The following is a 26,424-nucleotide window of genomic DNA, read 5'->3' on the forward strand; positions in this document are numbered from 1 at the left end:
TCTAGTGTTTAGAAAACAAACTGCTAATTAGGTACTCCAACTCTTATGCAGAAATGGCATGCAATAGCATCCTCTCACAGCGTGTTTCACTTGAATGACAAAATAGCAATTATGGATCCAGAGCAGAGGATTTGTGCTGGGAGTTTGAAATGAAGAGTAATAGCTACAGAATTTCAGATGAATAGAAGTCATCAATCATGGGTATGAATCTCACAAAATGCAGTGGGGAGGATCAAGTTATGTGATGCGTTGTTGTCGACTTCAGCAAACAAATTGATTCAAAATGAACTGGCAAAGTATGATGATTGGAAAAGTAGGTGGGAAATAGCGTAGAACAGTATTGGTGGCATTGTCGGAGAGTTACAGTAACAGTAGATACAGCACGTATACAAAGGTACCGTATTGACAAAACAGGCATGCTGTGAATTATGAATAATCAGAAACAGCTATATTCTAGCAAACATTTATCTTAATTAAGCAAATTTAAGGTCCACATTCCCTCTACTGGTTTTCTGTAGCTTGCTATATTAGGTTTAAAACATTTGTCTGACTTCAAAAGTCAAAAATTGACCAGAAACTCAATGCACTACACTCCCTCAGTGCACCATGCTTTCCTGATCATCTAGAACTGCTCAAATGGTCCCACTATCACTGTGTACAAGAAAGTGTAAACTGTTCTGGTTAGTGAGGATTCCTTCAGGAGGGGTGGAATCATTCAGGATTTTTTCACAAGGAGGCAGGATTTTCCCCAGGGGTGGATGGATGCACATCACACTTTATATGAAATTTACAATGTTACATTAAAACCAACAAAGCACATTTTATACAGTTTGTAGCTCACTGGAGAACTGGCTTCATCTAGGTTGAATCTAGGTTGAATCTAGGTTGAATCTAGGTTGAATCTAGGTTGAATCTAGGTTGAATCTAGGTTGAATCTAGGTTGAATCTAGGTTGAATCTAGGTTGGCAAGTACTAATTGTATTCAATGTTTATTATGTATCAGTATTCGATTTAACTTGAGGGACAATTGATTTTCTTTTAAATCATCACCCATTATTCACACTGGATATTTCAAATCGATTAAAATGCAGCTCTAAATTGCTGACTGATTTCTTCTACTTCAGAAAACTTCACCCAATTAAAGTTGTCCACAAACTCTTTTCCAACATCACATGCAATGAGCCCTTTATACAATAACGAATAACTGAATTTTCTGTGCTACAAGAATCATTTTTTGCATAAAATATGCCCCATCCTCAAATCGACTGAAGAAAAGTGGGCTGTCATTATTGCACTTCTTCTTCACTTAGAAACAAATTGCAAAACAATGTCCCTGTCACGACAAGCTTACTAATATGGGACATGCTAACGGGCACAACAGTGCCACAGCGTTTGGAAGACAGAAAACACTGCACTAACAATGCATAAGCCTGGAGCTTTTAAGACATGCTGACTGTACGCATAATAAGTACTCAGTGTTCTTACTTTCATTACACAACACTATAAGTTGTGTAACTCATGAATGGTTAATGCTGTTGCTGTCTTTTGTATATAGAGGAAAATGAATGTTCCTACAAGAGTCAATTAAGAAGCTGCAGTAAAGTAAGATTACATCTGGGTATATATCAGTCTGTACAGTATAAAACCTCCCAGCTGCCTTCAAACTATTCTTTATAAGAAAGAACTCATTCACACAAAAGTCATGCAAATATTATGTGTCAGTCAGTTAATCTGATTTCTGCACTTTATGGACAAATGTATTGGGACAACCCACTTTTTCAGCCATATGTGGTTCTTCCCCAATCTGTTCCCACATAGCTGGAAGCACACAATTAGATAGGATGCCTTTTTGTGCGGTAGCATTCAATATTTCCTTCACTCTAACTAACCCAAACCTGGTTTGGATTGTAAGATCTTGAGTTGCCTGCTATAGAGCTCTGACCTCAACCCTACTGAGCACCTTAGGGAAGAATTGGAACGTTGACTGAACTCCAATGTCAAATAAATTATCAACTTTGGACATCTGTTTGTGTGGGTTTTTTTGTTGTTTTTATTTCAAATATTATTATTGCATGATTTCTTGTGCTTTACTTATTTCCCAGTACATGACTTCACATGAATTTCCTGGTTATCTTTACATGATTCATTTATTTAGGATTTGTTCTGGCACTTGGTTGGTGGACAGAACTTTCACTTGATGTTTGAACAGCTGAGTGACGGTTTTTAAATTACATCTAAAGACCTACCTCTTCCAGAGATTCTTAATTTAGCTTTTTATGCTGCTAAAAGTGCTTTATTTCGAACTATTTTCTCTTCCTAGAGAGTTTTAGACTGATGTATTCTTAGTCTGTGCCTCGATGAAGCAATATAAGAAATTATTTATTGATGAAGACTTCAGAGCACGTTGAAAGACGATCACTAATAAAATGTTAAATAAAGCGATCTGTCAAATGCCATAAATGTAAATTTACACTTGATTTTTTTTTACAGCCAATTATTACTACATTTATTTTTAACGTGATTTCATTACAATTACATTAATTGCACCTTTTTTGCTCATGATTCTTTTTTTATTGTCAATTTATTTTTGTGCTTTTTCTCTCATAATACGTGTACATGGTTCATAATCAGTATAATTATCAACCCGCCATGTAAGGTTTAATCAAGACTCTTTGCAAATTTGTTTTTGTATGTGATTTTCATGTCATGAATTCAAAACAAATGTTTTTTTTTTATAATGATTCAACACTACTTTGCCTTCATATATGCAATATTATTTACATCATTACATGTGTGTTATTTTTTTATAAGAAAATAAAAGGAAGTATTTGGGCTCATAAGAGTAAATATTCAATAGTTACATGTAAATACAGTAGAAATTCAATGTTTACAAATTTAAGATGGAATGGAGCAAATCATATCAAATTTAGCTTTTTCTAAATATAATATTGTTCCTGGAATAACAATGACAACAATTGTTTGCACACCCCAACATCTCAACACTGTTTATCTTTATTCTTTTGATGGACATAGAGAAAAACAACACGAATCGGCTCTAAAGCCTAACAGTGCCTTCATGGCAATAAGGTTAGATGGCTATAAATAGGACTGTAGATAATCACATTTACTTGAAAGCAGAGAGTGTGCCTTATCACAGCCTGAAGTGTCCATGCTACTGAGCTTTGCTTCTTCTTCTCCTTAAAAAAAAAAAAAATTCCAATAAAATGTGAAGTGATAGTAATGTTTTATACAGTAACCTAAAATAATTAAAATAATACCTAAAATAATATCTTTAATATTTTTCAAGTAAAAAGTATGATGTCATTATTTAATACATACTTGCACAATGTAGCATAAAGAAATAAATAGATCAGGATGATTTATTTACACATGCTGCATTTATATTCATATGTGATTCATTGACTTTTTTTGTCATATCCCTATGTGATACATTTACACTTTATTCAGCGAGCATCGGCGCCACTACATGCACATTTTGTAGCTTTCTGGTCACGTCTTGCCTTTGGCCGGATTACACACGTGAACAACGCGGAAGCCTTCCCAAAGTGTTGCGACGCAGCTCGAGTTCCTGAAAGGGAACTCTTATAACAGTGAAACTTTTGTGAGCAGTTTTCGTTCATAACATTACTGTTTCAACACCAAGTATTGCTCTTTCCCGGCTCGAGTGGCTCCCGCAAACCGCATATGACATCCCAAAACACCTCAGAGACATTTTACGGAAACCGAAACAACACTTAGACAAGACAAATAAGTCTCTGTGGCTTTGAGAAAAACATTGAACAGTTACACTTCGGTTTCTGGAATATAATGGCTGTGGATATGAGTTTAGCATTAAATAATGAGTAGGACATGGCTTGACTTTAAAGTTTCCTGATGTAAGCCCAATATGTTTAATTATATATTAATAAAAATGTATTATCTGGTCACATCTGGATTAAATCAGATTTTAAATTTGGTATTAGCACATCGCCGTTTTAAATTTTTCTATTTATATGTTTATATATCAGTGGTGGGATGTCAGGGCTAACAAGAATTAGGAATCCGATTTACTGACTTTCATATGTATTAAATTATTCCATTATCCATAATCAGACTGCAATTTGGCCACACCAGGCATCTAAAGATGTTAACATTTTCACACCATTTGACAGGACGGTCAGAGAGCGGACAACTGCCACCTGCATCTGCAGCAAACTGCATAAGCTCAAATATATTTGCTTGGAAATCAGAGCTGTTTTTTTATTTCACAATAGCAGACAGAGGAGCAGAAATAGATTTGGTCACAGTTACACTTACGGGGACATCATGAGAAACGTTTAGCCAAAACAGTTCAAAACAGGACCCTTTATACTTTTGCGTTTTCTTTCTCATAGAATTGCACATAAAACACAAAATTTGCCTTGAATTGAAATCAACAGGAAAACTGTAATGCAGGAAAGAAATGCACAAAAATGCATGAAAACCCGGGGTAATTTTATGAGGTTAATATTGATGCTTCTGCTAGAGCTAATGTATGCAGTGCAGCTCTGGCTGCAGTGAAAGGAGACTTGTTGAGTCATGAGTTCTCTGTCTGTGATGCAGTGCTCTGTTATATTTCTGTATAAGATCAATGGTTACTATAATAATTATGATAAGAGGTGGATTGATTTAAGTAGGACACCATTGAAGCCCTGTGTGAGATGCATGGCCTACAACTGAAAACTGCAAAGATGAAAAATAAATATAGTTATGGTTGGCTAGTAAAAATAGTAAATGTGTAATAGGTTGTAGAAGGTTCTGTGCAAATTATGCTGTCACTGTGCAAGGTTCTGATGGCTTGGGAAAAAGTAAATAATAATGGGGCATATTAGATGCAAATTTAATCTTATATGCCTTGAAACTGACTCATTAAATCGCAGATACCAAACCTACAGCCAATATACACCCAAGAAGTAGCAGGAGTAATTCGATTCATCACACTGACTCAAATCTCTTGATTATGCTTCTTTAGCAGATATCATTTTTCTCCGGTGTGCTATGCTCTATGAATTTTATAGCATGGCTCCACCCCTTTTTCTTTCTTATTAAATCAGTAAGACTGTACTGTAATAATGAGTTGCTCATTTGTTTCATTTGCAACCAACAATTCTGAGGCTTTTCTTTATATGTTCGCAAACATACTTTCTTCAGATTTTCAGAAAGAAGTACATTTTTTTTAAATAGTTAAACCAATAACAGCCAGTAAAGTAGTCATGTGTTGTAACTGAGCAGGACTTTTGAGAAGAAAAAATATGAAGACATGGAAATGATTAAAAACTTATTTTTTTTCCCCCTTAAAACATTTAATCGGAAACATGGTTTGTACACAAGTGAAACATCACTAACCAGAAAGCCTTGCATGGCCAAAATTAATATCCAATTGTGAATTTATAAAGCATTTTAAAATTGTGATTGCATCAGAAGGACCCTCATAACCTTGGGGAGTTAAAGAGGATTTGCCAAAAAGTATGGGCCAAAATTTTGGAACAGCTATAAGTCAGTCTTTTGGTCAATGTGGTGTGTGTTAATGTAAAAATTGAACCACGATGCTGTATCACATATCTTTGGGTATGATTGGAAATATGGATTTTTTTGTTTTAATTAATGATCGGTCAGAAAATTAAAAAGTATTGAACAAAACAACTTAGTTAAGAGCTTTTCTCATTGATTTTGACTAGTTTAAATGTTAAAGCCTTGTGAATAAACCTGCAATCAGCTTTTTACGAAGAGTAGACTCGATATTGTTAAAACCAGACATTTGTTGAATTTTACATCAAACATTGTAATCATTATCATGATTGTACCTTTACATGCAAAAAAAAATTTGTGAATTTCTCTGTTTATAAGTTTTCCGCAAACAGTTTTTCCACTGCAGGAAAAGTAAGCTAGCTAAAAGTGACACCGGAGAGATCTTATGTATAGCGTGATTCATGTTTGCTCAGTTCAACAGTGATTTGTCGTTAAGACCATTAAAGGCTTCGTATTTTACCATTTTCATTGTGGCCCTCTTTTCTTCACTGGATTGTAGGTACGAAATCAAAAGACGTTATCTTTATAAGTGGATATATGAAACGTGTGGATTTAATAAATAAAAAATTGCTACACATACATATTGCTGCTGAGATTTTTCAAGCAACTTTTACTGCAGGTATTATCTACAAAAGCCTGTAGGAATAGGCAGTATTGATAATTTGAAGCATAACAGGCTCCTCTCCAGCTCTGCTGTATTTAACAACAAAAAAAAAAAACATGGACCTTGTGCTATTATTGCAGAATCTCTTGTAGTAAATGATGTTATTCATTCTTGTAAGAGAAATCAATATTTCACTATTATTTTCATAGATCTGTCCAAAGTATTAGACACCATGCAGCAAAACCATTTTTTGGAGGAGCCACTGCAAATGTTATCTCTGAAACTATTTATATTTGGATATACTGTATGTGGATACATGTGGTGTTGGTGGTGGGATGGATAGAAATTGAATTCCACATAATATATTATGAGATTTAATTTATTATTATTATTATTATTATTATTATTATTATTATTATTATGAATTTATTTATTTAATTATTTCAAATAATAATTATATATTTTTTTTAAGATAGCTTATTAAATAAATAAGAATAAATTGCTTTTATGCTGATGTCATTTATTTTAAATGAATTATTAAACAAAATACAAGGATCCATGATGTAAATTGGTTAAACACTATGTATATGGGCAAACGTATTGGGACCACGATTTTTCCAGCCATATATGGTTCCTCTGCAAACTTTTACCAAAAAGTTAGAGAAACACAATTGCATTGGATGTCTTTGGATGTGGTAGCATTACATTTTCCTTTCGATTGAATCAGGAGACTCAGACCTGTGCAAAGATATAGCATGAGTTGACATGGAAGATTTTCAGTGGCTTGCTGTAAAGCTCTGACCTCAACCCTACTAAACATCTTTGGGCTGAATTACACCATTGAATACACTTGAGCCCTCATCCTATATATATATATATATATATATATATAATCTACTCCTGTCATTTTGAAGCTCTGATTTTAAAGTGATAGGGTGTCCTGAGTGAATTCTGAGTAAAATAAACAAATAATAGTGTAGTTACAGAGCTATATTATATTATATTATATTATATTATACTAGCTGAAAGTACCCGTGCTTCGCTACGGAAGGCAGAACGCTAAGCAATATGGCAATAAGCAGTAAGCACTGAGCAGGACTGGATGATCAGAGATCAGAACGTAACGTCAACAAATAACGTACTACCCCTTTGTAGTAGCGATACAGGGCAAACTACTTTGAAAATCATTTTTATCGTGCATCTAACATCTAATAAGAAACAATGTACTAAGTTTCATGAGGATCCGTAATGTTATTTCGAAGAATTTACAATGCGTGAGAAATCGCGTTTTTCGCGAGTTAGCCGCGATCCAGGGCGAATTTTTCAAAACCCTTTCTTAGTGAGCACCTAAGACCCAAGAGGAAGGTATGTTCCAAATTTCATTGCAATCCGTTCAGTGGTTTTTGAGATTTCGTGATGAGTGAGTGAGTCAGTCAGTGGTATTTCAGCTTTATATATATATATATATATATATATATATATATATATATATATATATATATATATATATATATATATATATATATATATATATTATATTATATTATAATAAATATCATATAAATGTTTTTTGTTAAAAAGTTTTATTTTTATTTTTTATTTAATCATGCATACATACATATACTGTATATACATTCATACAAGTTATGCTTGAAAGATACTGCAAGATATATAAAACCGATCATATAAGTTAATAAAGGCCAGAGGGCGAAAGAAAGCTTTGGTCCACAAAATCCTTACAAATAATTCAATATGAATTTTAACTCAATAAAAAAGGTCTTGACTATAAATATCCACTGTATAAATCTTTTTCCAAGCCAATGTGCAGTTCTAAGCTTCCAGTTCAGTCCATATGCAGCAGACCCAGGTGTCAGACTTCCAAGTCGACCATCTGCCAAGCTTCTAAGCATTCACTTGGGAAATCTCAAAGCAGCCATGAGCACTATAAGAGCAGAGTCTCTCAGAAAATGTTTAGATTTGTCTGCTCTTCTGAGTCGGACTTTTATACATGATTAAAACACAGGAGTCAGCCAGGATTAATGAGATCTTCAAAAATGAAATACAAAATGTAAGTGCACACATACAGAATATTAGACTAGCTATGTATTCATTAATGATGTATTCAATGATGTATATAAAGAAAATTATTAACAAAAATTATTAATCTGTCAGATGACTTTTGCTAGTCACCTACATGTACTCACTTCTCATTAATGGATAAATATATGGTCCTGTTCCTGCTTGTTTATTTATAAAGACATAATTTAACTGTTTCCAGACAGCTATTACATTTATTACTACCTTATAGAAATTGCATTGCCAGGCCAGTAAGGGAATTTGGGGAAAACTAATCTAAGAATAGCATGCATGAAGCAATTCCCAGCAATCATGTGTTATTTTGAATCAAATACAATCTAGAGAATATAGTAATCAGTAAGGAATATTGGTTTGTGATACCATTCTAGCAAATATAGGACACTATTGTAGTTGTGAAGGAACTTTTTCATGTATATGTACTTTACTGAAGTACTGTATTATTTTTACATAAACTGAGTTGATTAAGCAAAGAGTCTTGTGACAAAAATGATAAATCATAGCCATAATAAATCATAGTACTTTGAATACTTAAGTACATTTAAAAGCAAATACTTTTGTACCTTTACTCAACTGAAAGTATAAATGGAGCACTTTTGTTTTTACTGGAGTAGAATTTTACTTAGTGCATCTTTACTTTAACTCAAGTACATGGTTTGTGTACTTCATCCACCACCGCACACCAAATACATCTTTTTCCAAGACAAATGGTCATGTTTTGATCAGTCATGCTTTTCATACTGTGTTACAGGGCAGTGTAACGGAAAATGCTTCTACCATCTTCCACATACTGTACATGACCTAGCCTTCATCTTGCATAAATATGTCCTGTATTTACTACATTCTACAAGTCATAGCTGAATCAGAATAGCACAGGATTACTGGAAATAACTTTATTTGCTCATGTCATACCAAATTCCCAGGTTAGTCATTCTGACTGGGAGGGAAACGAAACACTTTCACCAAGAGAAAGTGGCCAAATTAGCTCTCCTAGGCTTCCTACCATGGATGACTATGGAATCATTGGGATTCAAATTCACAATCTTTCTTACTAGAAAAATAGAAATTTGTTGGGGATTTTGTATTATTATTCTTTGGTGGTCTAGTGGTTAGGATGCGACGCTCTCACCGCTGCGGCCTGGGTTCGATGCCCGATCAGGGAACCAACCCCAGCCACTCTTAGTGCCGGTCCCAAGCACGGATAAATGGGGAGGGTTGCGTTAGGAAGGGCATCCAGCGTAAATACATGTGCCAAATCGAACATGCAGAGGATCCGCTGTGGCGCCCCCTAACGGGAGAAGCCGAAAGAAAGTTTTTTATTCTTTGGGTGCAATTCATAAAGCTTCGAAGTGTGAGCCAATGTAAACACTGTTTTGCCCCAGTTTTTCAAAACTACCATTCAAATGCATGCAAACTGTGTTCAAACTAGATCAAATTTACAATCCAATTTTATCTGTCACCTACACAACCCTACACAGGAGGAGTTATTTTTTTATTTTATTATGATTTCTTTTTTTTTTTTGGTGACTGGCCTATGACTTAAAAAATATATATAAAATATATAAAAATAAAATTAAAAATTGCAGAGCACAACAAAGATACACCTGAAATCATACAAAAAATAATACAACTGAAATTACAATAGAATAAAATATAATTGCAATAAAAATATATTTTTGATGAAATGAAAGAAAAACATTATGAATAGAAATATAATTTACATACCAAACACCATTTACATTAATGGAAAGCAGAAACAACATGACTTATTTTGAGTGTTCCTAATAAAGTGCAATAATTTGTGCAATATATATGTAATAAAAACACACAATGTATATATATATATATATATATAACATTTGCAGTATTTTATAATATATTATATATTCAATATAATTGTAGTTATATACTTAGATCATTTATTATTATAATATGCCTATACTATATACAATTATAATAAGGTTTTATTCTTAAGAAATGTATTTTAATAAAACTGAATTATTGATGTCATGCTTTATGAATATTGTAGGATAAGTATGGAAAATAGATTCTTCCGCATTAAATGTTAATGTCGTTAATGTCATCAAGCAAATCAATTTTAGTAATTGATTGATTTCATAGTAGTTTCCATGTATACGCTATTACATGAGAGCACATTCCAAATGTTCTGCAGTGGTACAAAGCTAAAATCTATTACCAAATGGACAATACGAACTAAGTATATGGTGTTCAACAAACAAAACCATTGTTTTGCTAGCTGCTGTTCATTTGATGGTAGATTAGTTTGGTGGATTTAAGAGCAGACATTTGGAGCATGAAGAACTTAGCCAAAGCCCTTTCTGTTTGCCAATAGCTCATGAACAGTACAGCAGCTTCTAACCGCCTCACTGGAGATGCAAGTGATATGTTGACTTGTTTTTATCCAGATTAGTGCTTGACTGTTGCTACTCTTTGTTTGATTTTTTTTTTTTTTTTTTTTTTTTTTTCTGTAGCTATAAAAAAATTGTGTGGATTATTATTATTATTATTATTAATATGATTATTATTATTATTATTATTATTATTATTATTATTATTATTATTATTATTATTATTATTATTATATAGTACAGCGCATACAGGGAATTTTGTTGTGAACATGTGGTCTGCAGCTTTGGAAATTATATGAATGAGATATTTGGTTTAATTATTTATCATTTTCATAAGTAGTCTCCAGTTTCCAGAGTTTAATTCCACTGTTAAAGGACAATTTGCAATTCCATCTTATCACCATCAAGACAAAGACGGGAAAAAAGGCAGATGAAATAATGGCCTTTTATAAATTATATAAATGTGACTTGTTTTGATAGATGTTTCATGACATTAAATGTAATCAAAAATGGAAAAAAAAAACTGCAATGTGCTGTTCTTTAAATACACTTTAGGATGTGCTGTTATTAGAAAATGAAATTGGGAAAAACGTCCATATTCTTTTGGTGTTGTATTGAATACAATGTGTTATACCATGATCTGCCCAAATACTCAGTTCTGACTGATGGGTCGTGTGAGTTTAAATGATTGAACACACGGGTAGTTCTGTTCGATTTATTCACTGAAATAATTGAAATAAATGCACTGCCTCGAACAACTGTAACACAGTTACACACAGTTATAAACTACATTTACATTTTTACTTGTGCATAATGAGACAACAGACATGGTACAAATATATCTTTTCACTCTCTCTATCTCATAACTATTTATTATAATTGATAAAGCAATATGCCCTTGTCACAGTATTTTGTCCTTGTGTATGAATTAGAGTGGGCAGAATTGTTATTTCATTTTTTCAGCAAAATTTTGCAATGCAATCTACAATGACCGCTTTTATTTGTTAATTTAACTTGCATTGTATAAGTTAAATAATCCACTCAGAGGCCTCGGCTTTGAATCAGTTGGTTGCTTCAACACCATGCATTAAAATGCTGCACACTTATTCCTGGATTAGCCTGTACTAAAATTGCATGCTTTTCTGGGATAAAACAAACCGATATTTGCAATATAGTTCAGTACCTATTTCTAGTATTGTGGCTATTTTTGATGGACATACACCGATCAGGTATAACATTATGATATGATGAGCAGTGAAGTGAATAACACTAATTGTCTCTTCATCATGGCACTAATTAGTGGGTGGGATATATTAGACAGGTCACCATAAAGTTATGTTTGATTGGTGTACATGCAACACGAATACTTACTATACTGGCTAAGAATGTGTTTTGCATTTAACAAGATAAAATGTATTTGTAGCTGCCAAGCTCCACTTAAAAGCAGCCTGCAAATCTTGTCAAAGAAGTACAAATTACTGCCTGTGGTCAAAATCCAAAAAAATGGCTTTGTCCTTATTTTAAAAGATTTTTCATTAAAACTCAACACATCAAAGTCTCATCGACCAGCTCTGTGTCGGTAATAGGTCTTATAGACGTATGCACTAATAGCTGTCTTAGTCACACATACACTTTAATTTAACTAATTAGGCAATGCTTTTAATGAAATTAACTAAGGAGCACGCAAGCGGATATTCAGAGTCAACTAAATAAGAGAAACTCAAATCTTTGACAGTTCTGGGGATGTTTTGTGACATCTATTTCCGTTCGACTCTAACAGGAACGAAAGGCGTTTCATAACCGCTCAATACTGATTTTATCTGCTGTCCCCACTTTAGATCAAACAAGACTTGATTATGTGTCATGAAGAGCAGCAGGAAGGGGAGGGTGTTGTAGCTCTGCTATGCCTGTCTTCTTCTGCATGGATGTTTTGCTTAATGGCTGGAAAGGATTAAAGTTGTTCCACCATGCTTCAAAAGAAATAGGAACACTTGTGTATCTTAATTACAGGATGTAACGACGTCTGTCTGTTCACATGACACACTCATTCTAAGTTAGAGTGAGTTTCCTAAGAGAGGATCTGAGGAAAATTGTGTCTTATTCATATCAGGTAATTAACACGAAGCACCTGTTCGAGTGTCGAAATGAAAATTCAACACATTTTTTTTTTTTTTTTTGGTTTTTCCTCACGTTCTTTTTTTTTTTAGATTTTATCCAAGCTAATGGATTCTGCATGACACCCTGCTGAGCAATTTGTATTCAAGTGTTAATCCTATGCAGTAATTCTACCTTATTGTCATTCCAAATGTACAAATTATGCTTGTCTGTTTGTTTGTTTGTTTGTTTGTTTGTTTGTTTGTTTATGAACATTTGCCCATTTACTTAACCTTATTTTACAAAATAGTTGAATAACACACTTTATAAGGTGTTGCTTGAAAAAAATATTCCAAACTAAAATATCCGTAGCCCTGACCCTGTTCTATATACCATATAAGGCTCTATCTGATAATAATACAATATCTTATTCACCAGCTTTTTTCCTGAACAAAATGCTTACCATTTCTGTGCTCCATCATTCATAACAAATATCCATATGATTCTTGTATTGCCTGTCTCACCCTATCTCTGTATAAAAACTGAATTATAAATGTGAAAATAGGCATACAGCGTGAGTATGTGAAAAAACCAGGATCATAAGCAGTGGGGGTGAAATTTGTAGCCCTATCAAAGTTCACCCTGTGACAGGTTTATGGGTGGTCCAGGGCTCTTATAAAGGACTATAAATTTCCTCTTGCAGTAGCGAGAGCTGGCAGCTAAATAAAAGATGAGTGCTGGAACATGAGACTTGTCAATCTGCCATTATACATTCCTACCCCAAGCACTGGCCAAAGGAGAGTAAAGGCTCATGAGCAGAATGTGTAAAAGTCATCGATGCTTGAAACAAGAACAAACTCGACCCACCTGAGGAGTTTTGACACGGATAAAAACCCAAAGGTCAACAGGGAAGCATGATGGCAGTGTAAAGACAAGACTGTAGAGACAAAATATCTACTTCGAGACATATGCAGTATTGTTCCGAATATTTAACTATAGCTGATTTTGGAGCAATTCGATTCCAATTGAATTTGTATTGTGCTATTGACAATGGGGATTTTCACCAAGCAGCTTTACAAAAATGTATAAATTACAGGTATAAAATGTACACATAATATAAAGATATACATTTTATTCATAATTAGTAAGCCAGAGGTTACACTGGCAAGGACAAAGAAGATATAAGAAAAAAAACATTGAGAGAAAACCGTCAATATGGAATATTTCCCTATCTGGATGACACTGGATTATGTGATTATAAATTATTTCCTTCTATACTCACCACGTATATACACAATACTTAGATTGTGTTGAGCCCCTTTTGCTGCCAAAACAGTCCTGACCTGTTGAGCATTAACTTCATTAGCATTTTGAACTACAATTGCTGGTCTGTCCGATCGCATGGTCCAGCCTTCACTCCCCACGTGATTCAGTTATCCTTGGCAGCACCTATGACCCTGTCCCCGATTCACCTCTGTTCCCTCCTTGGACCACTTTTAATAGATACTGACCACTGCAGACCAGGGACATCCCACAAGAGCTGCCGTTTTGGACATGCTCTAGCCATCTCAATTTGGCACTTGTTAAACTCGCTCAAATCCTTACACTCGAAAATTTCTCCTACTTCCAGCACATTAACTTTGGGGACAAAATGTTAACTTTCTGCCTAATATATCCCACCCACTAACAGGAGCCATGATCGAGAGATAATCAGTGTTATTCACTCAACAGTCATAATGTTATAATGTCAATGTGATGCCTGGTTGGTGTATATGAGCAAAAAGTACAGTTGTGTAATCAGGAACATGTCGAACGTTTATAGTTTCCAAGTAATGAGAACTCCAAGTCTGGTCCAATTAGTATTTTGTGTGGGTAAAGATGGTGCATATATATGCAGGTCCATCATCTTAATTAAAATTTTTAGCAGAAACGTGATCTGCTGAAATGTGAATGTGTACAACATGAAGTGCTAAGTTCTGATTTCTTGAAGTGGCACACTTTCGTTTTTCCATAAACTCATTAAAATGCCATTAGATAATTTTCCTTCAGCTCGCAAACTTTCACTATCAAGTTAAATGTTATTGGTTATGGATAAAAACGATTTTTCGATAGTTTGTAAGTAAACCGTGGATATTAACAAAAGAAAAATCAGATTTTATTGAAGATTGGTTCTAAAAGATCGGGACATACAGTACAGCATGGATGCATCTACAGTTCTTTTATGGTTAGATATCTGATTTACATTTTTTAACCCTTGTTAATGTGACAGGAGAGACAACTGAAAACTAAAAATAGAAAGTTATGTTAGCTACTTCAGTATAGTTTATATAGTAGAAAGGCTACTTACTGTCAGCTTGCCCCCATCCAGGACCTGTACATGTCCTGTGTCAGAAAACAGACTGGGAGATTCGTAAGAGACCCTGCATAGAGTCGGTTTACACTTCGTCCCTCTGGCAGGGTGATGCAGACTGATAAAAAAAAGTATATTTTTTCCTGCAGTCATAAAGATTCTAAACTCCCTCCATAACCTCAAACTATACTGGAGTTTTTGCAAATATCGTATCTTTAGTTGTGTATAGTTATATGTAATAATGATTGTATTAGTTTATGTCTTGTTCAGTCCAGCGATGTGGTGTAGTGCCTGTATGTGTGAATGTGCACTGTCCGTTTGCCCTAAAAAGCCTAAAAAAGAAGGGGGAAATGTGCTGTTTATCATTCTTCATTTCATAGTCTACACTAGGTTTTCTGTAGTACTTCTTCTTCTTCTTCTTCTTCTTCTTCTTCTTTCGGCTTCTCCCATTAGGGGTCGCCACAGCGAATCATCCGTCTCCACACCCCCTGTCCTCTACATCTGCTTCTGTCACACCAACTACCTGCATGTCTTCCTTCACCACATCCATAAACCTCCTCCTTGGTCTTCCTCTTTTCCTCCTTCCTTGTAGCTCCATTCTCAGCATTCTCCAAACCGATATACCCCATGTCCCTCTTCTGCACATGTCCAAACCATCTCAATCTCGCCTTCCTCACCTTGTCTACAAAATGTCCTACATGTTCATCCTCGTCACTCTCAATGAAAACTTCAACATCTTCAGCTTTGCTACCTTCAGCTCCACCTCCTGTTTTTTAGTCAATGCCACTGTTTCTAATCCATACAACATCTCAGGTCTCACCACAGTCCTATAAACTTTTCCTTTTCTCTTGCAGATACTCTTCTATTACAAATCACTCCTGCTATCACTCTTCTCCACCCACTCCACCCTGCCTGCACTCTTTTCTTCACTTCTCTAACACACTCTCCATTACTTTGCACTGTTGACCCCAGGTACCTGAACTCCTCCACCTTTTCCACCACTTCTCCCTGCAACCGCACCACTCCACTGCTCCCCCTCTCATTTACACACATGTACTCTGTCTTACTCCTACTGACTTTTATTCCCCTTCTCTCCAGCGCATACCTCCACCTCTCCAGGCTCTTCTCCACCTGCTCCCTACTCTCACCACAAATCACAATATCATCCGCAAACATTATAGTCCACAGAGGCTCCTGTCTGACCTTGTCTGTCAACCTGTCTATCACCACTGCAAACAGAAAAGGGCTCAGAGCCGATCCCTGATGCAGTCCAACCTCCACCTTGATCCAGTCTGTTGTTCCTACTGCACACTTCACTGCTGTCACACTGTCCTCATACATGTCCTGCACCACCCTCACATACTTCTCTGACACACCAGACTTCCTCATACAAAACCACAACTCCTCTCTCGGCACCCTGTGTCTTTCTCTAAATCCACAAACACACAATGCAACTCCTTCTGACCTTCTTATACTTCCATCAACATTCTCAAAGCAAATAAGGCATCTGTGGTGCTCTTCCTCAGCATAAAACCATACTGTTGCTCACAGATGGTCACCTCTTCTCTCAGCCTGGCTTCCACTACTCTTTCCCATAACTTCATGGTGTGACTGATCAATTTAATTCCCCTGTAGTTACTGCAGGTCTGCACATCTCCCTTATTCTTAAAGATCAGTACCAGCACACTCCTTCTCCATTCTTCAGGCATCATCTCACCTTCCAGAATCTTGTTAAACAATCTGGTTAAAAACTCCACTGCATCTCTCCTAAACATCTCCATGCTTTACTAGGGTTTCTTTTTTCTATCTCTCTAATTCTTTGCTTAAAAGTTCCTGTTATCATTATTACCAACTCTGTGTAGAGTAAACCCAATATTGACACAAGAAGTTTGAGGATTCATTTCTTTTTAAATGCCAACCCACACTTGAGTGTCATTGCCCATGCCAACACAGAGCAGATTTATTACAGAAGCAACACTCGGTTACATCCAACCAAATAATCCCACACCTGTACAATAACATTTTATTCATAAATAATGATATTATAATTCAAAAACCCACATATATATATATAGAGATTAATATGTAGGCTTTAGGGGAAAAAACATTCTAACATTCTAGCACAAGCTGCTGGAATATGGGGGGGGGGGGTAGTAGCAAAGTAAGAAGAGATTCTGTGATCACCGGCTCAAACTCGGAGCATGACTCACCCCGGCTGGCGTGGGAGAAATAAGCGTGGGGTATGGATTTCAGACACACAACAAATGAAAACATGCTCTGTGCCAGATTTTTGAATTAGCAGCAGCATTCTTAGGGATGTTATGTTCCCAGTGTGAATGGAGGGATTCGGGGTAGAGCAGGTTCAGCTGAGCTCAGGGGAGATAAAAGGTTCTGTGCATGAAGCTTATTTTTTTAAGCTTGCAAATGGGGTAACAAGAAACATGGCATTGCACTTTGTTATTTATTTATTTTTTTGTATTTTGTATTTTTTGATAGATCTTATATATTAAGAGGTGAAGTGGTATTACATTTTTGTAGAGGTGAAATGGTCAATTTGAAATTAAGATTTTTCAAATAAATAAATAGCCACACGATGCAGACAAGGTCAGTGGGTTAAGACACAGCCAGGAATGAGAGATCAGATAAAAGACAAACAATGTTATCGCTATCAATTTTCCAAGGTCAATGTGTAAGCAGCCAGAGGTCAATACACTGGAAAACACTAGTGGATAAGAACATTAGAGGAGCCTAGCAGACAACAGACAAGACTAGAACATGGAGGAAAAGTTTGCATGGTGATGACCAGATTGGTATTTTTGAATTAAGGGGGAATAAATATTCATGTTTTTTATTATTATTTGTTTAATTAATTAAACATTATATAACAATTAAATAGAGTTGAATTAATACCTCAAAATGTTATATATAAGTCAAATTGGACACAAATGAAAGGATACGCTCTAATGACCTGTTTCGTGTCATTACCTAAACTTTTGATATTGTTGTTTTGGGACATTGTTTCCAAAATTCCCCTGACATTTGCCGAAGTTTAAATTGCTGGCCCACTGATAGCATGTGTAGTGTGTACGTTTTAGTAATGTGTCTCTTGTGTATGTGTTTGGTTCATCCATGTTATTTTGTCACCCCTGTCTATAGTTTAGTGTGTTTACATCATTATTGTGTATATATCTTTAGTCTTTGTGAAGTAACTCATTCAGTTTACCGCCACCTATTGTCATAATTTCATGTCTCACATTTTCTCCATTTTTGATCTTGCTCTGTTTCTTATTTCTCGTTCTTGCATTGCCCTGTTTAGTGTTGTTTGCCAATTGCCTGTAGGTTTCAATTGTTCGATTTTTTTAGTTTTCCTGCCTTTGCTTGCCTGTATTAGATTGTTTATTATTCAATAAACTGTTACTGTACCAAGCACCGGCATACGCTCTTTGCTATTTTGCATTTAGTCAAGTCAAGTTTATTTATTTGTATAGCGCTTTTCACAACAGACATTGTCTCAAAGCAGCTTTACAGAAAACAACAGTGAAGGTGAATGGTGTGCGTTTGTCCCTGATGAGCAAGCCGTGGCAAAAGTGGCAAGGAAAAACTCCCTTAGATGATATGAGGAAGAAACCTTGAGAGGAACCAGACTCAAAGGGGAACCCATCCTCATATGGGTGGTAATTTAGCACATTACATGATACATTGCTGCTGTCCTGTTTTTTCTTATCTTGCCCAGTCCAGTATTGTCTGTTTGTTAATCACAAAACAATTTTTCCGCCTGTTTTATTGATTTAACACCAACCCTCATTTGATTCTACATATGGCATTAAGTCATTTGAAAAGAGTTGCAGTATGACCTGAAAGCAGCAGGAACAACATCAGATTAATAAGCAAAAAAAAATAATATTATTTAATCATTTAATTCACTCTCTCATTTCTACAAAAAAAAATATATACTTTTCTGGAACAAAAAAAGATTTTTTGGGCAAAATTCTGTCATATTCAGAGGGGAAAAAAAAGTGTAATAAACATTAATGTAGCAATTAACAGAGACATAGAATTTTAAAACACTGTATGTAGCAGAATTTAATCTCATCGACCAAGAATCTTAGCAGAAGATAAAAAAAAAAAATTCATAAACCCTGTGGCTATGCTTTATGGACCCAGTATTGAGAACCACTGCTTTGGAGACTCTGCTATATCTAGCCGTCATTGTTTATGATTCCTGATTGTGTTTTGCATTGGCTTGCCTGAGGCTTTATTAGTAAATCATACTTGTGTTACACCCTGGTTTGTCTTGTTCCATTTGCTATAACAGACGTGAGTCTTCAAGGACTGAAGAGCTCATTCTCATGTGGTGAGCATTGCAGACAAAGTATATTGACTTGACCTGTTCACCCTTGGAACGGTTAGGCTTGGCAGGCAGCCGACCAGATTAAAGCTCTTCCTTTTATGTGTATACATGTAGCCATGGAAATGGCTTACTTTCATATTTGAAGGGTGTGTTAGTGTAATACACTATGCTACATAAAAAAGAGAATTATTGTGCATAATACATGTATAGTGACATAGAGTATACTAGATGTGAACAAAAGAACCGTATAAAATATGTAGCTGCTCAGTGTAGTATCATATTAATATTTATTACTTTATGTAAAGGTCGAACACAGGTTGTTAATCATTGATAGTGGAAAAATGTGTTCAGCTTTAGACTTCAGGATGAAAAATATAATGTTTTTGAAACAAAACCCAATCTTTCCTATTATTTTTCATTAAAGGTAAATGAGTCATTGTATATATAAAAAAAAAAAACTATGTCTTACATAGTCGAAGTATTTTGCCTTTGCAACTCATAGTGAAGGTGGTTGAATATGATATTGTTATTTCATGCATAAAAGGATCTGCATATCAAAGAAATACAAAGACGTTGTGGAAAAGGAGGAACCAGGGAGTGCACATCCCTCTAGTACACAAAAATCCAAAATAAGAACAATGAGAGTTCAGTAAAAGTACAAAAATCTTAAGGAAAAAAAGGAAATAAAATATTAAATAAATGTAATGATAAAATATGTGACACACATCTATTTAGGAAACCATGTTTTTTTTTTTGTTGTTATTTAAACATTTTAATATTGATCACAAGTGAGCTGAATTTCATCATAAGGGTAACAATATTAAAATAACAATAATACAGTTACAAGCATTACATACATCTTTATAGTGCTGACTTTTTATTACAATGCATTTTTAATGGGGGGGGAGTGGTGGCTCCAGCGGTTAAGGCGCTGGGTTGCCGATCGGAAGGTCTGGGATTCAAGCCCCGGTATCACCAGGCTGCCACTCTTGGGCCCTTGAGCAAAGCCCTTAACCCTCTATGCTCCGGGGGTCCCTTACGAGGGAAATATCAAAGTCCGTGACGTCGGAGTGACGTAGGGCCGCCTTCCCGTGGGCTGCTCCGGGGGTCCCTTACGAGGGAAATATCAAAGTCCGTGACGTCGGAGTGACGTAGGGCCGCCTTCCCGTGGGCTGCTCCGGGGGTCCCTTACGAGGGAAATTTCAAAGTCCGTGACGTCGGAGTGACGTAGGGCCGCCTTCCCGTGGGCTGCTCCGGGGGTCCCTTACGAGGGAAATATCAAAGTCCGTGATGTCGGAGTGACGTAGGGCCGCCTTCCCGTGGGCTGCTCCGGGGGGTCCCTTACGAGGGAAATATCAAAGTCCGTGACGTCGGAGTGACGTAGGGCCGCCTTCCCGTGGGCTCACCACCTGCAGGAGGGACCGTAAGGGACGGTGCTGTGAGGATTGGGCAGCAGTCGAAGGCGGGGGCCTGCTTAGACTGCTGCCCCCGCGACCCGAATTACGGATAGGCGGGAGAAAATTACATGACATGACATTTTTAATGGTGCTAACTGGTGCTATTCTGATGATGCAACCATGACATTCTGGGTGAAACTGGACAAAATTTGCTAGAGAGATGTTTGACATGACATACTTTTGACATACGGTGATGCTGCAACAAGTCGTATTCAAAATGTGTTGTTTTGAGTGGAACGTGTGCACAAAGAGGGGAAGAACCTTCAACAAGCTCAACCCAAGAATATGTTGAAACCATTCAGCAACTTGTGCATGATCGTCAGAAAACAATCCACATGATTTCAGTTCCGCATCCACCTTACTCTCCAGATTTGGCTCCATCAGACTTCCCGAAGATGAAAATCCAGCTCAAAGGTTACCGTTTTATCACAATGGGCGAGATCCAGTGCGAATCGCAGAAGGTATTTGACAAGCTCGAAAAACAGGTCTGGGTCTTCTAGTTAACGTGAAACGTTTTCTTTTTGTAAATATAAAAACACATAAAACATGGTTACAGTATTGGTAAATATGTTTTTAGCAAGATCTCCTTTTTGAATGCTAGTTTCCTGAAAGATGAACACCCTTCTAGTGAGTGGTTAAGTGGGTTTTTATTTTTCCTTTAGACATTAGTCCGTTAAATAAAAGCCTGGGACAGAAAGGAAGATCAGTAGATTTGATTCAAACTGTGATGTGGAGGCTAATTAACAGTTTAGCCATGGGGTGAAAAGAACAGGCGACAATGGAGATGAAATTTGGTCAAATGTGAAGAACAATGTGAATGGCATAATAATAGCATTTACTTACAGACAATACATCAATCAATTACAAAGACAAGCAATGCAAATAGTATTTGATACAGAGCAGAACCATCAGAGTCATCAGACAAAATTTTGACATTGGCATTCAGTTCACAAAACCTGGTACTGTTACCAACTCAGAGTTTATAATTTTGTGGTGCAGCAAGAATATCAACAACATATTGATGAAAAATTATAAAAGTAACATAGCTAGTCCCAGCAACATTGACATGATGAAAGCTGATGTGCCTTATTATCTAGATCTGCCTTTCTCAAACCAACTACCTGCATGTCCTCCCTCAACACATCCATGAACCTCCTCCTTGGCTTTTCTCTTTTCCTCCATCATGCCAGCTCCATCCTCAGCATTCTCCAAACCGATATACCCCATGTATTTCCTCTGCACAGGTCCAAACCATCTCAATCTAGCCTTCCTCACCTTGTCTCCAAATCTGACCTTGTCCATCCTTTTCACTCACAATGAAAACTTAACATCTTCAGCTTTGCTACCTCCAGCTCCACCTCCTGTCTTTTACTCAATGCCACTGTCTCTAAACCATACAACATCTCAGAACTCACCATAGTTATTTAAACTTTCCCTTTCACTCTTGCAGATACTTTTCTATCACAAATCACTGTTGTCACTCTTCTCCACCCACTCCACCCTGCCTGCACTTGTTTCTTCACTTCTCTAACACACTCTTCATTACTTTGCACTGTTGACTCCTTCTTTAGTATCCAACTGCACATACAGCTCTTGCCTTTTCCTTGGCTTTTGCTACATCCCTCTTTACCTGCTGCTGCATCTTCTTGTGTCCCTTTCTACTATTCTAGCCTACTATATATTTCTGCTGATCCCAATCGCGTTTCACCAACCTCTTTCTAATTATGCATATCTGTTCTTTCTCTTTCTATGACCACGTCTCTTGGTCTTGCTTTCTATTTTTAGTAGTCACACCAAGTACCTTTCTAGCTGTCGTTCTTATCTTTTCAGTAGTTGCCCAATCATCCAGCAGCTCTTCATCACCACCAAAGCCCTGTCTGTCCTCTTCCCTGAAACTACAGTCTTCCTTCCTGCAACCAGTTGCATATTGAGTTAGTCGCTCACGATGCTGTTCATAGTGTACAAGAGAGGGGAGATGTACTGTCCACATTGCTTCATTTGTGGTGGAGTGGGGCACCGGGCAGCTGGGTGCTTGAGATGACCTCAACGGCAGAGAAACTGGAACTGGCCACTGCAGAGGGACAACCAGTGACTCAGAGCGAATGTCCTAAAAAAAAGGTTGATCTTTTTAATGCTGGAAAGACCAGAATTTAGAAAAGCCATAGACAAGAGACACACCAATCAGAGACAAAAGAACAGAAAGAAAGCTAAGGGGCCACAAGCTTCTTCAAAGATTCTGGTGAAATAGATATAGAGACCTTTATTGGCTATGAATCCAGTACACTAATGAAGACTGAGAGGAACTATCAACTATTTCATAACTGGCTGCTGACAATTGGACCGGAAGAACTGAACACAGAGTTGAGTAAACTACATGTGGGAGGGGAACTTCTCTACTGAAGGACAATGGAGAAAAGGCAACTACTCCTGCCAAGCAAATATAAGAAGTTGGCCCTTGAGCACCTCTGCGACAGAATAGGACACATGGGGACAGAGAGAGTACTCAGTTTAGCGAGGGATTGGTTTTACTGGACATACATGAAGTCTGAGATAAAAGGGTTTGTGACCAAGAGGTGTCCCTGTATATGAATAATTTCACCAGGTTTGCTCGGGCTTTCCAAACTAAACACAAGTCAGAGCAGACTGCAGAAGAGAGATTGTTCTAGCATTATATTTTACGCTTTGGGTACCTGGCTAAGTTGCATCATGGTCAGGGCCGTGAATTTGAGAATGAACTGTTCGGACTTTTAGACAACTTGCTTGCATTGGGCACTCACGCACATCGCCATACCACCTGCAGGGGAACCTGGTTCAACCGGACCCCCTTGCAGATGCTAAGTAGAGATGGAAGAACTACTTACCACAGGTAGCACACGCATGCAACTGTACCCTGCACGAGTCTACGAGTATACCTGCTGAATGGACGGCATCCCCATTTCCCAGTCAATCTTATCTTTTGTTTGGTGGAGCCAGAGAAAGAAACAAGGCCTAAAGGGATATGCAAAGCTGTGGGCATACAGAATGATGGAGCAGCTGCTCTCTATGGTACATAGTTAAGCTATGACAGAGGGGATTTAGAACTGCGCTCCCATTGATTCACCTGGCGAACCTCCACTCACTGCTGAACAAAAAAAGGACAAACTAAATTTTTTTAACAAAACAAAGCCTTTTCATGCTCCACTGCTCTGTGTTTTACCAAAACTTGGCCCAGTCACTCAATCCCGGACAGCGGATTACTTCTCTAGGGCTTCCATTTACACTGAGCAGATCGCGTATTGGAGCTATCAAGCAAAATGAAAGGCGGCGGAATCTGCTTTAACATCAACTAATGATGAAAAATAATACTGAGGCTTTATTTGTTTTCTTCTGAAAAAAAAAAATAGACAACTGTTTTTGTGAATGTTGAATATTGAATATTTGTCAATATAGATACATACAGAGGAGCTGGGAGAGAAGACGTGCGATTCCCAACTCTCTTGTTTGTTTCCTGTATTCACACTAATCTGGCAGTTGGGTCTCCGGAGTTGGGACCTGCAAGTAACAAACAGTAAATATATTAAACTTGGCTAGAGCCAAGTTATAGAAGTCCTGAGAGGCCATGCATTATAATAGTTTTTCCTTTTATTTTCTAGTGATCACAACATAATGTTCTCGCCATAACAAAAGTTATTTTCTTTTATTTAACTACTGAGCCTTGTGGGACACCAGTGGAAAGTACAGTTGTGGATACTCTCACATGATATGACTGACCTTCGAAACAGAAAACAAACTATTGCAAAGTTGTGCCATGAATTCCTAGACTCCTGAGAATTAACAAGAGAGTCTTGTGGTTGCCTGTGTTGAATGGTGTGGAAAGGTCAATGAGGATAAGGGCTGATGACAGCTTGGCAGATCTAGCAGCATGTAGCGTCTTAGTGACTGCCAAGAGGGCAGTCTCTGTGGAATGTGTTGCTTTAAAGCCAGACTGGCTTTGATCTTGTAGACTGTTCTGTATAAAATAAAATGTGTTTGTCTTTTTTATTTTTTTTTGGGGGGGGGATGAGAGAAGTGATACCGGATGGTAGTTGCTGATGTCAGACTGGGTTTCTAGTTGACAGTCTAAATTCAGTTCAAATGAGTAAAATGAACCTGAAACAACAATGTCTAGCCAGTGACGGATGAAGTAGAGCATTCCTGTACTTAAATATTACTCCAGTAAAAGTACAAAAGCATCGACTTTTGACTTAAAATGCTGATCTATAAGGACTATTTAAGGAGAGTTTTCTATCCATTTCCCACACACAGTGAGAGAACCCTCTCTACACAAACCTTTACAAGAACCATGGAGTTATGCTTGTGGTCATGGATAAAATGCAGTGGACTAAAAGTAAAATATTACACATTAGTTAAAATATTCTAGTAAACAAATTAAAAAATTTACTTAAGTACATCGTAAAAAGACAAAGCTCATAATTTCCTTACTTTCCTCTGGTGGCCACGTTAAACTTATACCGATCAGGCATAACTCTATTGCTACTGATTAGGCATAACATTATGACCACCTGCCTAATATTGTGTCGGTTTCCCTTTTGCTGCAAAAACAGTCCTGACCCATTGAGCATTAACAGTATTAAGTTCTTCAGCAATTTGAGCTACAGTAGCTCATTTGTTGGATCGGACCACACTGTTTCTTCCTTGGACCACTTTTGATAAATACTGCCCACTACAGACTGGGAAAACCACACAAGAGCTGCATTTTTGGAAATGCTCTGACCCAGTGGACAAGACAAAATGTTCACTTGCTGCCTAATATATCCCACCTGTCTGTCTGTCTGTCTGTCTGTCTGTCTGTCTGTCTGTCTGTCTGTCTGTCTGTCTGTCTGTCTATATGTAGTAATGTGTAGTGTGTAGTAATGTGTAGTGTTACTTACTGTGTAGTAATGTGTAGCGTGTGTGTGTGTGTGTGTGTGTGTGTGTGTGTGTGTGTGTGTGTGTGTGTAATGTGTAGGTGACAAATAAATATATATATATATTTTTAATGGTTAAATCTTTGATATTATGTTGATTTCTTTTACAACCTAATTGATTTAAATTATACATAATTTACTTTAAAAACTAAAATCATGTTGTTAAACTGCTTGTTCTGAATCACATAGTTGAGGCTAATATGTCTACTAGTCCATTAGGATCAGTGTGCAATAAAATTAAATGCTAATTTCTTTCGTTTTTGGATGTAGAAGAAACTAAATTAGTTAGAAAATGATCACAGGTATGTTTAAACAAAGAATAATTTGGCAAACAGGTTTGAAAAGAAATCTATTTTCTTATTAAGACATTTTTTGAATAATGTAACTTTAAATGAAAACTGTCAGTGCTATCATTTACTGATCTTTGGAAGGGTTTTTTATGTGTTTTTATATGTTTTTGTTTTTTTTTTCAAGAAAAAATAAATACAACCCTTCTAGTACAGACCATGCCCACTTTAGTCGTAAATACAGAAAGAGAACAATGCAGGACCATTGCATTACATATAATTTCAGCTATTCTATATTGTTCAT

This window comes from Silurus aristotelis (assembly GCF_946808225.1).
Source record: "Silurus aristotelis genome assembly, chromosome: 28".
NCBI lineage: Eukaryota > Metazoa > Chordata > Actinopteri > Siluriformes > Siluridae > Silurus > Silurus aristotelis.